The following is a 15576-nucleotide window of genomic DNA, read 5'->3' as shown; positions in this document are numbered from 1 at the left end:
GTGCCTTACTGGAGTGCCTAAAGGACGCTCCGGCAGCGCTGAAGCAGTGATACTGGCTACAGGGTGCTGTCTCAGGCAACCTGCTAGCCAGAAGTAAGGGCCATGGGGCGACGACGGTGCTGCCCTCAGAACCATTTGCTCTATGCGGAGGCACCGGTCGTACAAACCTAGTTAGAAAGTTTCTATATTGCCGAGTTTTTGACAATTACCATCTTTAGTTTGTAATTATAATTATTATTATTGTTTATTTATATATATATATACCGCCACTAATTATGCAGCGTTGTACAGGGAGAATTTGTCATTGATATTTGTCTCTGTCCCATTGAGGCAAAGGGGTATATTTACTAAAATGTGGGTTTTTAGAAGTGGAGATTTTGCGCATAGCAACCAATCAGATTCTACTTAACGTTTATCTAGCACCTTCTAGAAGATAATAGCTAGAATCTGATTAGTTGCCTTGGCCAACATCTCCACTTCTAAAAACCCCTTACAGGCTAAATTCCCCAACACACATACACATTGAGGTAAAAGGCTAGATTAAGGGCTACATGGTCCTGGGGTTGTTAATGATCAAGGGCCTATTGTGAGAAGCAGAAGAGGTGTGGCCAGTACTGTGTGGGTGTGGACAGAGCCATGTGGGCGTCTACACTATCAGCCCCATTGTCGCCATAGATACCTAAAAGCAGAAAAATACAAATACAGTTTTAATACTTATGATTTTTTAATTTTTTTATTTTAAGTACAAAACACAAAAACATTTTTCTGTGATGAATGAGTCCATTTAAGCTCAGCGAGTAAATAACTCAAACACCACATGTTTCAAGGCAGCATGCATTAAATAGAAAGATAATGGCAGATGTTTGTCCTGACATTTAACCAAGGTCATTATTTACATTAATACCAGAAAGAACAGGCTTCTAATGCAAGCAGCATCCCCAATGTGTCTATGTCTATATTAAAATAATAAGCTGAAAGGGCGCATGTCGATGCCAGAATACTTGTAATAATTGTCTAAGGGCCTTATTGCCGGTGTAAATGCTTATTTGCAGATCAGAATTACATCTTGACATATAATACACTATAGTCATAATTAACCAGAGTCGATCTTGAGTACCACTGCCGGCTGAGGTGTATTCACACCTAATTTTTATCCAATCTTCCTGCACTCTACTTACTACTAAGATCGGGTCATTAGCCCTCCCACCACTGCACAATGCCGCCATTTGTGTAATGAATCAGAAGCGTGCAGAGCCACCATGCCGCAATTCACATCATGCCTCCATATACACTGGGAATCAGGGATGCTGGTCTAAGAGCACAAAAGCGCAAACTACACGTAAAACATGCTGCTTGTATAACCAATACCATAACATTGTATAGAAGTATTACTATCGAAAGTTGATACATAGTAAATATATGTATAACGCAAATTGCGTTTCAGGACAGCAGATCAGGGCATCCCCTGCAAAGCTTTTTTACTCTTCATTCCCATAGAATTGGGCACATAAATCTGCCATGTAGCAGTGATTTCGGGAGTATTTGCCAAATTTATGTAAACACCTAAAATGTGGCACACCGCACACGCAAGTCGTAATTGAATTGAAGGACTTTTTATACGAGTGCACTCAGACTATAGCGTTTAATAGATTTAGCCCATGATAGATAGATAGATAGATAGATAGATAGATAGATAGATAAGAGATAGATAGATAGATAGAAAGATAGATAGATTAGATAGATAGACAGACAGACAGACAGACAGATAGATAGATAGATAGATAGATAGATAGATAGATAGATAGATAGATAGATAGATAGATAGATAGATAGATAGATAAGAGATAGATAGATAGATAAATAGATAGATAGATATGAGATAGATAGATAGATAGATAGATAGATAGATAGATAGATAAGAGATAGATAGATAGATTAGATAGATAGATAGATAGATAGATTTAGAGATAGATAGATAAGAGATAGATAGATAGATATGAGATAGATAGATAGATAGATAGATAGATTGATTTTGTTAATACCTTTTGGTGTAAGGTAGATAGATAGATAGATAGATAGACAGACAGACAGACAGACAGACAGACAGACAGACAGACAGACAGATAGATAGATAGATAGATAGATAGATAGATAGATAGATAGATAAGAGATAGATATGAGATAGATAGATAGATAGATAGATAAGAGATAGATAGATTTGAGATAGATAGATAGATAGATAGATAGATAGATAGATAGATTGATTTTGTTAATACCTTTTGGTGTAAGGTACGGTAGTTGTATCATTCATCATTCCATTTAAGGAACATCAGTGGCCACCACATAATATTACTGCCAATTGCTATAATTAGGTAACCAGACTCCAAACTTTTTGAGAAAGTTACAAGGTTGGGAGCTTCCAAACAGTTAGTCTACTTTATGCATTATACATGCTAATAGATTTCACTCAGTTAATGTACTCTGAATTCCATTAAAGTACATTTATTCTGTATGGGGGTGGGGAGCTCTTATAATGTATCTATACATTCTATTCAGACTGTTAATGTACAATGTTCTGACTCCTGGGATATAAATATTAATTGCACACATACAGTATCGTTATTTTAAGTGTGACATACTGTAGGTTCACACTTCACAACATCTAATTGCGCATGTTTAAATTATATATTGGTCTTTAGAGTACATGCAGGTATTCAATACTTTTATATAGATAAATAGATATGAGATAGATAGACAGACAGACAGACAGACATATGGAAGTCAAACCTTGAGAAGTGCCCAAATGTGTAGAAACCTCTAATAATCACAAATGTGCACCGTTTCTAATTAATTTAGATAATGGCCTCATACTAAACATACAGTAGAAGATTTCCCAGCTTCTCTGGCTATCTTTGAGATGAAAAATCACCCCAAAAGACAACAGGATATTTCAAAAGATAAACTTAAAGTGAATAACATCACACAGCATAACAGTTTTTTTTAAATTAAACCATTTAATCAGATAAAATATCAACTAAGAAACAGTGACTTGATTGAATGATTATCTGAAATGATAACTGTACACGGACAAAAATGAATGTTTCTTTTCTTCCACTTCCTGCCATCCCAGAGGAATGCTAACAGGACAGTCTTGAATATCTGGTAATGCACAGAACTTCAAACCCTAACGCGTTTCATCCAAACATGAACTGTATAAAAGGGTAAATAGCCCTCCAGTGGCAAAGATAGATAGATAGATAGATAGATATGAGATAGTTAGATAGATATGAGATAGATAGATAAGAGATAGATAGATAGATAGATAGATAGATAGATAAGGAATAAGGAGGACATTCAATAATGTCACTGTATGACGTTCGATGATAATTCAGCTAGGATGGTATTAGCTGTGAGAAAGCCCGCAAAAATAGAAGTATAAAACACATGTAGATTCTATTAGACGTGACTGCAATAGTATTGTGAAAACAGATTTTTTTTTTAACAGAAATACTTCTTTTGAAAGTATTGCACAGGAAGAAAACTAATATAAAAATGACGTTATACCCATTTAATTGTGAATAGATTTTCTACACTTTAATGTTTGAAGGAAAGTTTTACATAAATGTAATTTTGTTGCAAAAAGTATAAAATATCACATTCTGTGCCCAGACCAAAAAATTTAAATATTCTTAAAATATAATAACGCACTGCTGCTGGTCTGTAATGGAAATACGTTCTTTCAAGTTCTTCATTTTTAAGTTGTTCAAAGCCTGCAAATATTTTTTCCGGTAAGTAATTGTCACTTCCCTGAATCGGTCAGTAAGACATGGGTTCCTTGAATATTATTACGGTGCGGCATTGCTGTGTTCCTCATTAAAACAACTCCTTAGGGAGAGAGCTGTACTTGAAAAAAAAATTAGCCTTTGCTCCACTTTCATTTGATGATTTTGTGAGAGCACTGAAAAGGCATCCTGCAGCCTTCTGGCAAGACTTAGCCATTCTCCATTATCACCTCCGATAACAGGAGGGAAGGTACTTTTTTAATCATTGTCACATTCATACAAGTGAAGATAGAATCTTTACCACAAGTGTGAATAGATTTTGATAAACAAATGGACTCTTCAGTATGACATATGGACAGGCTTCTAAGCACAAACCATACTTAAAGCAAAAAATATAGGTTACTTTAATATGCAAAGAAAATACACTATATGTCCAGCGTTTTCTCTGTTTAATGCCTCCTTAAGTCGGTAGACCAGTCTGTATTTAGCTGTGCATACCAGTCTGTATTTAGCTGTGCATATATTAAATGTTAAAACAACCACCTGCCTTATTCTGCCAGTGAGTACAGATGCAGCAAGCGTCAATTTGAAAACCTGGTATCACATTAATAATGCATTGCACCATTACCAAGTTGCACTTCACACTGTGATTACTAAATTATATCATAATGGTCTAGATTAGTTTTATTGTTTTGAATGTAGTACCAGGATTGGCCACTTGGGGGACTCTTAACTCATGTTGTGAAAGTCATTCATTCATGAAATCCAATTACCTCCCATAAATGAATAAATATTGTAGCCAGTGCCTGGGCTGGTTACCACTTACGCCTGCACAAGGTTACTTGTTAAATGGACTTTCCATGCTCAGTGCTATTGCAGAGTGGTATTTATCATGGAAAAAAACATCATACGCAACTGTGCACTCGGGTAAAAATAAAAGATACAGTAGTATCATTTTGCATTATGGTACTGATGTGTAAATATACGCAAGCATTGCAAATGTTGCAGGAGCAAGGATGAGGCATATGCAGAAGATAACTTTGTATCAATAGATTTGTAAGACTTTCTGATACAGCAGGTATGGAAAATGCATCATACGCATAACATAGCATTGCGCTCAGGTAGAGAACATGCTGCTATATTGTACTACAGAGTATTGTATATGCTGGCTTAAGGAAGGAAGTGTCAGACACAATACAATCTACACTTAGTGTCAGAGCCGTAACTAGACATTTTGGTGCCCTGTGCCAGAAAGTGCATTGGTGCCCCCTCCCTCCCAAAACAGGGACAGTGCGCATCACAGACGCGCTGCCGAAAAAGGGCGTGGTCTTCTAGGAAAAGGGTGCGGCCACACTATAGTACCCCCAATTCACATTACGAGACACAGTAGTATCCCTTATTCACATTACAGTACATAGTAGTGTCCCTTATACACCTTACACTACACAGTAGTAATGCCCCTTACACATAATGCCAACAGTAGTAATACCCCTTACACATTATGCCCATGGTAGTGATACTCTTTACACGTTATGCCACACAGTGCAAATCCCCCCCTACTTACACATTATGCAATACAGAACAAATGCCCCCTTACACATTATAGTCACACAGAACAAATCCTCCGTCCCCCCGGGTCTGTCTCCTAAAAGCAACATGCTTACCTTTATAACAAAGTTTCTCAGCAGGTGACTGTGGGAGTCAGTCTGTAACCGGCAGTTGCAGGTTTGCAGCCCAACACCGGAGGAATTGCAGCGATGCGGCTCCTTGTCGCAGGGCACTGTGGGACTGGACTTGGAGAGACGTCATGATGTCTCTTCCAGTCCCTCCCTGAAGACAGTGATTCTACAGGGAAAAGGGAGGGGGTAGACAACAGGGGCAGGAAGAAGCAGCGCTGCCTGGCCGGCTGTAATGTGTATTAGTAGTGGTGCGTCTGCCAGCTAAAGATCCCGGCACACCGCTACTATTAAACATTGTAGGTGGTAGAAGAGGTAGTGGCCGAGATCACGGGTGGAGGTGGATGGTTCCGCCCACAGGGCATTTGCGCACTGTATGGGCACAACGGCCGCACCTCCCTGCTTAGTGTAAATCCATTCAGTCCTTTGTAATCTATGAGATGATGTTCATCTCTCAGGTCTTTGTTTTGCCAAATGATTGCATTCATAACGCGGGTGTCAAACCGACTGCTGGACAGGAGAAATGTGGCCACAATATCCAAAACATGCAGGAAGGAAGGAGGTAAGGTAATTAGCGGGAATGGGATTGTAATGCCGGCGGCTGTTTAGCCACCTGTTCAAATCCTGAAATGGCTTCCCGACAGGATGAAAATCCCGACAGAGGCAGGCAGGGGCATCTTAAGAGAGGAGGGGGCCCGTGTGCACTCTCTCTTTGGGGCCCCCTCCTCTCTCCCCGGTGGCCGGCAGCCGACTAACGTGGCTAGCCAGCCACCGGAGCTTTAGTAGACTCCCTGCACAAGAGTTTGCCCGGAGTCTACTGCATATGCGCAGAATGCCGGAAAGTGGCCTTGATGGCCATTTTTCCGGCATTCTGTGCATGCGCAGAAGAGTCAGGGCACACTCTAGAGCCCAGAGTCTACTGCGCATGCACAGAACACCAGAAAGATGGCCGTGGCGACCATTTTCCAGTGTTCTGAGCAGCGCAGACACCCGATGTGGGACTACGGACAGGTAAGTCTAAAATAATATGGGCATGCAGTGTGTGCGGTGCGGGGCCCCCCATGACCTGGGGGGCCCGTGTGCCCCGCACACACTGCACCCATTATAGATATACGCCACTGGAGTCAGGTAAGTATGCTAACCTCCCCTGTTCCCCCCTAACCCTCCCTTAGTGGTGCCTAACCCTAACCTCCCCCCTAGTGCCTAACCCTAACCTCCCTCCTGGGGGTGCCTAACCCTAACCTCCCCCCCTAGTGCCTAACCCTAACCTCACTCCCTCCCTCCCTAGTGCCTAACCCTAACCTCCCCCCTAGTGCCTAACCCTAACCTCCCTCCCGGGGGTGCCTAACCCTAACCTCCCCCCCTAGTGCCTAACCCTAACCTCACTCCCTCCCTAGTGCCTAACCCTAACCTCCCCCCTAGTGCCTAATTCTAACCCCCGCCTAACCACTCCCTAAACCTAACCCTCCCGGGGGGGATGCCTAACCCTAACCTCTACCTGGGGGTGCCTAACCCTACCCCCCCAACATCTAACGCTAACTCCACTACCTACCCTAACCTAACCCTCCCTCCCCCTCCGGACTCTCGTTCGAGCACGCGTCGTCCTGGATTCAGGTGCCGGGATTTTGATAGACGTCGGTATTTCAACGCCTACCATAAATCCCTAGCAGGCATTCTGCTGTCGGGATTGTGACCGGCGGCCACCGGTCACATAACTTACCAAATTAACGATGTAGAGGCTTTATTCCGCCAATGTTAGATATTTCTATCTTTCTCCATAGATATTCGAAGCCAGAAACAAGGAGTTTGTTGACCATAGACTCATTACGCCACAGGGTGGTACCGTGTCCCCCCCTCAGCCCCACCCGGGTAAATCTGGGGGGAGAGAGCGGGTACTAATTAACCAGGCCTAGGATTTACCTGTCAGTGAGAGGAGACTGAGTGTCAACCAGCCAAGCACAAGCTACTGTGTGCTTGCCTGCGGTGGGACCATGGAGGCTGCTGCCAGTGTCTTCTAGCTGTGCAGGGGGGGAGCGATCACACTAATTGCACCCCCCTCCTCCTGGATTTGCCTGAGGGGCACAGTAAATACAATTTTTTTATATTACCTTGTGCATTCCATTATGGAACATATAATCTCCTTATATCTGTATATTTGGTTTGGTGTGATGCAAATAGGTATTAGTGTAGGGATTTTATCCCTGTAAAAATATACTTTGTATAAACTCATCATTAAGTAGTCACAAAGTTCATACATGCTTGAGCACATACAGATATCATAGAGAGATAGATAGATAGATAGATAGATAGATAGATAGATAGATAGATAGATAGATAGATATGAGATAGATAGATAGATAGATAGATAGATAGATAGATAGATAGATAAATAGATGTGAGATAGATAGATAGATAGACAGACAGACAGACAGACAGACAGACAGATAGATAGATAGATAGATAGATAGATAGATAGATAGATATTGATATGTCATTCTTGTGTACACCTTTATAGAGCAACTTGTTTTCCCCATATGAGCAGATTGTTTTTATATACGGGACTTGGCTCAACCTCTCCCTGGTGAATACACGGATATATTATGAAATATTACTTGTCATTTACTGTACATCTCAAAGATCATGTACAGTACACAACAGGTCTATGAGTGTGTTGGTAACATGCCCTATTGTCTTGTTACACTTTACTAAGTATGCCAAGGCCCGAAGAATAGTAAACCAATTCTTAAACGTAAAGTACCCAAATAGATATGAATGGAATTACTACTATGAATTAGGGGTGTGCACCGGCCACTTTTCGTGTTTTGTGTTTTGGTTTTGGATCTGGATCTTTCTTCGTGTTTTGGATCTGGATTGGTTTTGCCAAAACCACCCTTCCGTGTTTTGGGTTCTGGGTTTTGTGTTTTGGATCTGTATTTTTTTGAAAAAAAGCATAAAAACAGCTAAAATCACAGAATTTGTAGGTTTTTCTGCTCCTATGCTATTATTAACCTCAATAACCTTAATTTCCACTCATTTCCAGTCTATTCTGAACACCTCACACCTCACAATAGTGTTTTTATGTCCAAAAGGTTGCACCGAGGTAGCTGGATGACTATGCTAAGCGACACGAGTGGGCGGCACAAACACGTGACCCATCTAGGAGTGACACTGCAGTGGCAGACAGGATGGCAGTTAGGAAAACTAGGCCCCAAACTGTACATAATGCAAAGAAAAAAAGAGGTGCAAGATGGAATTGTCCTTGGGCCCTCCCACCCACCCTTATGTTGTATAAACAGGACATGCACACTTTAACAAATCAATCATTTCAGCGCCAGGGTCTGCCACACAACTGTGGCTGAAATGATTGGTTCGTTTGGGCCCCCACAAAACAAGCTGTCAATTAATGTGTCCCTGCACAAACTGGCTCTACGGAGGCAAGATGTCATCCTCATCCTCCTCATCCACCGATTCCTCACCCTCTTCAGTGTGTACATCCTCATCCTCACAAAGTATTAACTCGTCCCCACTTGAATCCACCACCACAGGTCCCTCTGTACCTTCTGGAGGCTGGTCTCCCTGGAAGAGCTGATAATTCATTTTGATGAACATCATCTTCTCCACATTCTGTGGAAGCAACCTCCTATGCCTTTCGCTGACAAGGTTCCCGGCTGCACTAAACACTCTTTCGGAGTACACACTGGAGGGGGGGCAACTCAGGTAAAATAGAGCCAGTTTGTACAGGGGCCTCCAAATTGCCTCTTTTTCCTGCCAGTACAGGTATGGACTGTCTGACATGCCTACTTGGATGCTGTCACCGATGTAATCCTCCACCATTCTGTCAATGGTGACAGTATCATATGCAGTGACAGTAGACATGTCAGAAATTGTTGCCAGGTCCTTCAGTCCGGACCAGATGTCCAAACTTGGTCCTGCCTGCCCTGCATCACCGCCAGCGGGTTGCTTAGGATACCTAAGTTTTTTCCTGGCAGCCCCAGTTGCGGGAGAAAATGAAGAAGGAGCCGTTGACGTGTCACGTTCCGCTTCAGCTGACAGTGTGTTCACCAGCAGGTCTTTGCACCTCTGCAGGCTTGTGTCGGCCGGAAAGAGAGACACCACATAGGCTTTAAACCTAGGATCGAGCACGGTGGCCAAAATGTAGTGGTCTGATTTCAACAGATTGACCACCCTGGAATCCTGGCAAAGCGAATGAAGGGCTTCATCCACAAGTCCCACATGCCGAGCGGAATCGCTCCATCTTAGCTCCTCCTTCACTTTCTCCAGCTGCTTCTGCAAAAGCCTGATGAGGGGAATGACCTGACTCAAGCTGGCAGTGTCTGAACTGACTTCACGTGTGGCAAGTTCGAAGGGCTGAAGAACCTTGCACAACACGGAAATCATTCTCCACTGCGCTTGAGTCAGGTGCATACCCCCTCCTTTGCCTATGTCATAGGTGGATGTATAGGCTTGTATGGCCTTTTGCTGCTCCTCCATCCTCTGAAGCATATAGAGGGTTGAGTTCCACCGCGTCACAACCTCTTGCTTCAGGTGATGGCGGGGCAGGTTCAAGAGTGTTTGCTGGCGCTCCAGTCTTCGGCACGCAGTCGCTGAATGGCGAAAGTGGCCAGAAATTTTTCGGGCCACCCAAAGCGTCTCCTGCACGCCCCTGTCGCTTTTCAGAAAATTCTGCACCACCAAGTTTATTGTGTGAGCAAAACATGGGACGTGCTGGAATTTGCCCAGATGTAATGCCCGCACAATATTGGTGGCGTTGTCAGATATCACAAATCCCCAGGAGAGTCTAAGTGGGGTAAGCCACTGGGCGATGATTTCCCTCAGTTTCTCTAAGAGGTTGTCGGCGGTGTGCCTCTTACTGAAACCGGTGATACACAGCGTAGCCTGCCTTGGAACGAGCTGGCGTTTCTGAGATGCTGCTACTGGTGACGCTGCTGCTGTTGCTGCGTAAGGTGATACATCTACCCAGTGGGCTGTCACAGTCATATAGTCCTTAGTCTGCCCTGTTCCACTTGTCCACATGTCCGTGGTTAAGTGGACATTGTGTACAATGGCATTTTTCAGGACACTGAGGACACTTTTTCTGACGTTTCTGTACAGTCTCGGTATCGCCTGCCTAGTGAAGTGGAATCTAGACGGGATTTGGAACCGGGGACACACTACCTCCATCAATTGTCTAAATCCCACTGCACTAATGGCGGATACCGGACGCACGTCTAACACCAACATAGCAGTCAAGGCCTCAGTTATACGTTTTGCTTCAGGATGACTGCTGTCGTACTTCATCCTCCTCGCTAAGGACTGTTGGAGGGTCAATTGTTTAGTAAAAGTAGTGGTGTTCCTACTTCCTCTCTGGGATGATGAACGACTCCCAGCAGCAGCAACAGCAGCAGCGGCAGCAGTAGGCGTAGCAATGCAGGATCCTCCGGAGGAATCCCGGATAGGAGAGTCAGTCATGCCAGTGATATGGCCTGCAGGACTACTTCCGATCCTGACTAAGGAGGAAATTGACGAGGAGGGAGTTGACGGTGTGGTTTGCAGGCGCTTGGATACAACAGGACAACGGGATTTAGGTGTCCCTGGACTGCTTACGGTCTGAGCCAAAGTTTCTGAACTTGACAGTAACTTTTTATGAACGCGCTGCAGGTGCCGTATAAGGGAGGATGTTCCTAGGTGGTTGACGTCCCTACCCCTACTTATTTCACCTTTACATATGGTACATATGGCAAGACAGTTGTTGTCCGGATTTGGATAGAAATATTGCCAGACCAAAGAGGTGGAATGTTTGGTCTTCTGCCCAGGCATGACCGTGATGGGCTTTTTCATCCCACGGACAACAACTGTCTCCCCCGGAGCCTGATTTAAACAAACCACATCACCATCAGAATCCTCCTCGCCAACTTCCTCCTCAGCGCCAGCTACACCAGTATCCTCATCCTGTTGTACTTCAACAGTGACATCTTCAATTTGCATATCAGCAAGTGGACTGTGGGTGCTCCTTTCAGCACTTGCAGGGGGCGTGCAAATGGTGGAAAGAGCCACCTCTTCCCGTCCAGTGCTGGGAAGGTCAGGCATCGCAACCACCACCACACTTGGACTCTCCTTGGGGATTTGTGATATCTTCTTAGAAAGCACAGTTCTTCGCTGTGCTTTTGCCAGCTTAACTCTTTCTACTTCAGGGTCCATAGGGTATCCACAGGATACCTTGGGGTATAGGTGTGACGTCAGTCGCAGGGCACCAAAGAGTTAAGCTTTCAGCCTCCCAGGATGCACTAGGTCCCCCTCCTATACCCCGCCCCCGAGCCAAGGCACCTCAGTTTAGTTTGGTGCCCGGCCGGAGTCGGGTGCACCTGTTGGAGTGGGGGCTAGAAGAGCCCCTGAAGCTTATTCTTCATGCAGCTGTGGCTGCACAACTGGATGTACAGCATGGACAGTCAGTCCTGACGTCCATGCTGTCTTCCCTACACCCCGCCGGTACCAGAACGCCGGTACTGATCCGGGGATGCTGGTGGGCGTCTGGGGTCACAGCTAGCGATGACCCCAGATGCTCCGGACCATGGCCGGATTCAAGGGGGACAGAGGTAAGCAGCGGGGTCCCGCGGTGGGTCCCCGCTGATCACATGGTCCTAAGTCCCCAGGCAGGGGGCTCCCTGGGGACTGGCTGCAGCGTGGAGCCAGGCGACCAACCTGCGCTTCCACTACCCCCTGGGACAGCGGACCGCAGCAGAGAGGTAGCGCTGCGGCGTCCCAGGGGTTAAATGCATGCCAGGGGAGCGCGCCTTCCCTGTCTCACAGCCGGCGCCTCCCCCGCTGCACACAGCCCTCTCTGCATGCTGCCGACTGGTCCTGTGGCAGCGCTCCTCCCCCAGGCCAGCCTCCTCTCTGCTCCTCGGCGGCCATCTTCTCCAGAACGCATGGTGAACGCTGCTGGAAGCGCTGGACGGAAGCATCGTGGTCTGGGTCCCCCCGCATACCTCTCCTCCGCTGTGGTCAGGTCTGTGTATGCAGCGCTGTGTCCTACCAGGCCCTGTGTCTGTGTAGTTGAGTGATCAGCGCTGTTAGTGCAGGAATTGTTATTTCTCTGCATTGTATGTGACTGTGCTAGCGCTGCTGCCTGTAATCTTTTCTTCATCTAAACTGTCAGCTTTATTACTGTCCCTGTTCTTTCTGCTAAAGCCCTTGCGGTGCGGTGCTGCAGGGTGGTCTCTCGCCTATTTAATACTTAATTGGTGAGAGAGGTCACATACGTGGTGCCATCATGTCTGAAAGTGATTTTCCCCTCCCGCTACAGTGTACCACGTGCAAAGTACCGTTAGCGGAGGGGGAGGGTAGCGCGGAGGGCCTTTGCCGGCAGTGTTTGTCCATGGCGCGGCCTATTACGGTTACAGCACCGGTACAGGAGCTGCCCTGGGCTTGTTTCGCTCAGGCGTTAACAGCTTTAGTGGGCCAGTTAGCTCCGCAGCCCGCGTTTACTCCGATGGGTTTGTCCCAGCAGTCTGTGGTGTCGTCACCCATGCAGGGGTTCCCACGACAATTGGTGGTACCCCACAGTCTCCCTATTTCCCCGCTCCCGGGTTCTCAGGAGCCAGCGTGGGTTAACTCCCTGACGAGTTCTGTACAGCACTTGTCGGATGTGTTGCAAGGGGAGTCTGTGATGCGGTCTCATAAAAGGCCGGTGGCGTCTCTGTCCGCTCCTTATGAGGATGACGAAGGGACGTCTGATGATGGGGAGATTCTAGATCCTTACGATCAGGAACCTCTCCATACTAAGGACGCTGATGCTAAGTCCAAAGTATATATTCCTGGACTTATTCGGGCGGTCCGCACAGCCTTGGTGATTGAGGACGAAGTTCCCCCAGCGGCTAAATCTAAGTATGCCTTTTTCAAAGATGTGAAGGGCGATGCCACAGTCTTTCCTCTTTCGGGTCAGTTGGTGGACCATTTAGAGGAGGCGTGGAAACAACCTGGCAAAAGATACCAGCCGCAGAGACACCTGGCGGTGGCTTATCCGTTCGCGGATAATTATTTTGCGAAGTGGGAATCCCCTCCACAGGTGGATTCTCACGTGACCCGTCTTGTCCGTAGTGCCACATTGCCGATGCCATCCATGTCCTCCCTTAAGGATGCTACGGACCGCAAGGTAGAAATCTGCCTGAAGTCCGCTTATTCCCTTGCAGGGGGGGCAGCACGGCCGGCTATGGCCATTTGCTGGGTTGCCAGAGCGATGGAGCGCTGGGCGGATTCATTAGAGGCTTCTTTTGAATCCGACTGTCCGGCCGATCAGGCGGAGTTGATTGGCAATCTCCGTGATTCGGCCACCTACATCAACGAGGCGGCTCTAGACATTAGTACTCTGGTGTCTAGAATTTCTTCAGCAGCGGTAGCTGCTCGTCGCACCTTGTGGCTGCGATCCTGGAAGGCGGACGCAGATTCCAAGAAAGGTCTGGAAGCGTTGCCGTTTACCGGAGAAGTTCTCTTCGGTCCGGATCTGGATAAGATTGTGGCCACGCTGGCGGCAGCCAAATCTGCCTGTCTCCCGTCGGCCGCTGCTCCTTCTGGTTCGGGTCCATCGTCCTTTCGGTCATCTAGGGCCCAGGGCAGGCCCAAACCACAGTCGTTTCCTCGACAGGCTGGCCCTAAGAAATCGGTCAAGCCCCGGAAGCAGGCATGGAGTACCAGACGTCCGGCCCCCAAGCCAGATGACAAGCCTGCGGCCTGACGGTCCGGGCCTCCCTTTGGGGGATCCCAGGGTGGGAGGCCGCCTGCTACAGTTCGCCCAGTGTTGGTCGACCACTACGACAGACACTTGGGTTCTGGAGGTGGTTTCCCACGGATACGCCCTCTCCTTCCGGCACAGACCCCCGGCTCGCTTCTTCAACACGGGTCTCCCATCAGACCGGAACAAGGCTACGGAGCTGCGGAAGGTATTGCACACTATGCTCCAGGCTGGAGTTATAGTGGCGGTTCCATTCTCCCAGAGGGGCCAGGGTTTCTATTCAAATCTATTTTTGGTACAGAAACCCAATGGGTCATATCGTCCGATTCTCAACCTCAAAGCACTCAACAAGTCTTTGCGGGTCCCGAAGTTTCGGATGGAGACCCTACGGTCCATCATTCTGGCGCTGGAACCTGGGGACTACTTGGTGTCATTGGACATACAGGACGCTTACCTGCATGTCCCTATTCTTTGGCGCCATCAACAGTTCCTCAGGTTTGCAATCAGCAGCGACCACTTCCAGTTTCGGGCGTTACCTTTTGGCCTGGCAACAGCACCACGTGTTTTCACCAAGGTGATGGCGGTCATGGCGGCTTCTCTGCGGCTGCAGGGAGTCCGCATGTTGCCGTATTTGGACGACCTGTTATTGGTGGCAGGATCTCCAGAGCTCCTGTTACGCCACTTGGACCTGACCATTGCACTGCTGCAACGGCACAGCTGGCTAATCAACTGGCAGAAGTCCACTCTAATCCCGTCTCGGAGGATTCTGCATCTTGGAGCCTTATTGGACTCGGGACAGCAAAGGATCTTCGTGACAGAGGACAAGATCTCTGCTTTACAGTCAAGGGTGCGCAGTTGTCTGCACAGCCGCCGGGTGTCCTTACACTCGGCGATGAGGTTACTGGGCTCCATGGTGTCGGTGTTCGACATGGTGGAATACGCCCAGTTTCACTCCAGACCTCTGCAGCACCTGATCCTGTCCAAGTGGAACGGGCTGACACAGTCTCTGAAGTCCCAGACGATTGTGCTCACCCAGGAGGTTCGCCTGTCCCTTACGTGGTGGTTACAGACGACCCACCTCAACAAGGGACGTCCGTTCTGGGTTCCAAATTGGGTCCTGTTGACAACGGACGCCAGTCTTCGGGGCTGGGGAGCAGTTTCGGGTCCACACTTGTTCCAGGGCAGGTGGACGCCGACAGAAGCGGAGCTTCCAATAAATATCTTGGAACTCCGTGCGGTCTTCAATGCTCTCCAGCAGGCACAGCGGTTTCTCCAGGGTCGCCCGGTGCAGGTCCAGTCGGACAACGCTACCACCGTGGCCTACATAAACAGGCAAGGAGGAACTCGCAGTCGGGCGGCTCTCGTAGAGGTCTCTCGGATCCTGGTTTGG

The 15576-nt window shown here is 47.0% G+C and overlaps 1 protein-coding gene across 19 annotated transcripts in view; it reads left to right on the top strand.

Annotated features, from left to right (window-relative positions):
- Nucleotides 1-15576, top strand: part of NRXN1 (neurexin 1) — a 1439010-nt gene that overhangs the window by 1211565 nt on the left and 211869 nt on the right. The gene's annotated exons all lie outside the window — the stretch shown is intronic.

This window comes from Taudactylus pleione, unplaced genomic scaffold (genome assembly GCF_031769625.1).
Source record: "Taudactylus pleione unplaced genomic scaffold, aTauple2 ptg000206l, whole genome shotgun sequence".
Taxonomy (NCBI): Eukaryota; Metazoa; Chordata; class Amphibia; order Anura; family Myobatrachidae; genus Taudactylus; species Taudactylus pleione.
This window is presented reverse-complemented; position numbering and strand designations above follow the sequence as displayed.